General features: G+C 52.7%; 1 pseudogene; it reads left to right on the plus strand.

Moving 5' to 3' along the window:
* On the plus strand, nt 526–2271 carry LOC100625336 (annotated as a pseudogene).

Below are 2554 nucleotides of genomic sequence, written 5' to 3' on the forward strand. Positions count from 1 at the left end.
CCTGCCTGACCAATGCAGCAATGCAGGCAGGGGTAGGCCAGGCATTGAAGGGGGCAGGCTGACTCTTTAGGAAGCATTGAAGAGATTTCCAGCAGAAGAAGATGAGGAGGAGGAGGAAGAGGAGGAGGAGGAAGAGGAGGAGGAGGAAGAGGAGGAGGAGGAGGGCCTGACCAGGGCCTCGGCTGAGTTGGGGGTGAGAGGTGGAGTGAGGGGAGAAGTGGAGAATGAGGAGTGAGGAGCCCAAAGTGCTACTTAGGGGTTGACATGATCACATGGAGCCCTGGGTTATAGAGGAAGACAAGACCTTGGCATTGGACTCAGTGGCCCAGGAAGGAGTGACACTATTGTTCTACAGATGACTGGAAATCATTCAAGGTTCTGGATGAAAAAGGGAAATTCATGCATTTTGTTAGTGGAGAAAGTCCAGGCTCTAAGAGATTCAACTGACTGGCCCAAAGTCACAGCTGGAGGCCTGAGGGTCAGGGGCTGCTCTTGTCCCCTCTGGTCCAGCAACCTTCCCTGACCATGCGGCCCCCTGGCTGTTCTCCAGGAGAGGGTTTCAGGCCCTGGATCACTGAAAGCTTGGAGAGGTGCTGGCAGCTGGGGTAAGGGGCAGTGGTGAGGAGTGAGGACTCCAATGGATCCTATTAGCAGGAATGGTTTCAGTAAATCGGGAACTGCCCACATGCTGTGCACGTTTATATACATATCCTATCTCATTGAATTACTGGTGTCAGAGTTTAAATGATGTCCTTGTGCTGATGGCTTTCTTGAGCAGTTATTAACTTACAGTGATCTCCCAATGTCCCCTAAATTTCCCTCTTTAACTATGGTCCTTTGTTGGGACTTCTGCACCTACCTGTACTTACTCCATCCCTATCACTTATAACCTCACCTGGTGACTTCATGGCTCAGGCTTTCCTGCAGGGCACTAACTCCACTTTGTAGATGAGAAAGCCAGGGCTAAGGAGGTGAAGAAACCACACAAACACCTTTAATGGTTTAAAGACACAGAGGTTTCAAACGTCTCTTGGTTTGTTTCTGAGCAGAGCTGCTTCTCCTAATGAAATCCAGAACAGACCCTTAGATTCCCAGTGTCTCCAGCAGGTAAGAGGGATCTCTTGTGGCTGAAGTGAGGGGCCAGTGCTGACCCCTTACTCCCCTGTGTTAGCACCTGGAAGCCCTCTAGGGAACATGGAGATGCAGTTAAAACCATAGCCCAGACCCTTGCCCAGGTGCTCTTTCCACTGCCTCAGACTGCCTTTGTCTTGGGTTTTTTTTTGGGTTTTTTTTTTTTTGCCTTTTCTAGGGCCACTCCCGCGGCACATGGAGGTTCCCAGGCTAGGGGTCTAATCGGAGCTATATCTGCCGGCCTATGCCAGAGCCACAGCAATGCGGGATCGGAGCCTTGTCTGCGACCCACACCACAGCTCACGGCAATGCTGGATCCTTAACCCACTGAGCGAGGCCAGGAATCGAACTGGAAACTTCATGGTTCCTAGTCGGAATTGTTAACCACTGAGCCACGACGGGAACTCCTGTTTTGTGTTTTGAAGGATTGTCCATGTTGAGTCAGGGTCCTGAGCCCTTCGGCAGCCCTCTGGACACACTGCCTCTGTGCTTTCTCCCAGACCCAGAGGCTGCTGGTCCAAAGTAGGCCCCGCCAGTCCTCCTTTGAGTCCTTCATCCAGACCCTTATCATCCTGTGTGCCTCCTAGTCCGAGATCCTCTCATCCATCTCCATCTGTGATGGCCACTGGCTCCTGGCCGAGGACCGCCAGTTTGGGCTGTGGCACTTCTGCACAACCTCCAACTAGACTGCACCGCAATGCCTCAGTGACCTGAGTCAGGCCCACGTGCCCGGGTTGGCCTGGGGCATGGCCCTGGCCCGCAGCATGGCCACCTTGGCCTGGTGCTCCTCATGGTATCCCAGGTGTCTGAGGACCTCCGCTCACAGCACAAGTGGGCCATGGGGTCCATCCTTCTCCTTGTCTCTTTCATCTTCTCATTCAGGGGGGTCCTGAGCTTCCTGAACCTGAGCTTCCTGATCCTTCTCAGGAAGCAGGTCACACTCATTGGCCTCACCCTGACCTCCTAGAGGCCTCTGTCCTCTTCTTCCTCAATGCCATCAGTGGCCTCCACTCCAACAGCCTCACCCACATCAATAGCATCACCCATCCCTTGGGCCAGCCTACAAAAGGTAGGCCCCCTTCTGAGGACGTCAAGTTCTACCAGAAACTGTGGTCAAGTTGGGACTCTTCTAACATGTGACCTTGAAATTGCCATCTCTTAATCTTTGGGTGGTCAGGCCAGTGGCCCAGGGGCCTTTGTAGCTGATCTGTAGCCCAGAGACCATTGGGTGCCTCAGTGCCACCAGCTGTACCTGCTCAGCCAAGTTATTAGGATGATGATTTTAAAAAAGAAACATGTTTTAAAGTCTTTTCTTGGCTCCTTCCTGGGATGGGAAGAGACTTGGAAGCAGGTCAGGTAGTACATGCCCAGGCTATCTGCACAGCCAAGCAGAGTTCACACCTACTTTATTGACTACGCTGGG

Source organism: Sus scrofa, chromosome 15 (genome assembly GCF_000003025.6).
Source record: "Sus scrofa isolate TJ Tabasco breed Duroc chromosome 15, Sscrofa11.1, whole genome shotgun sequence".
Taxonomy (NCBI): domain Eukaryota; kingdom Metazoa; phylum Chordata; class Mammalia; order Artiodactyla; family Suidae; genus Sus; species Sus scrofa.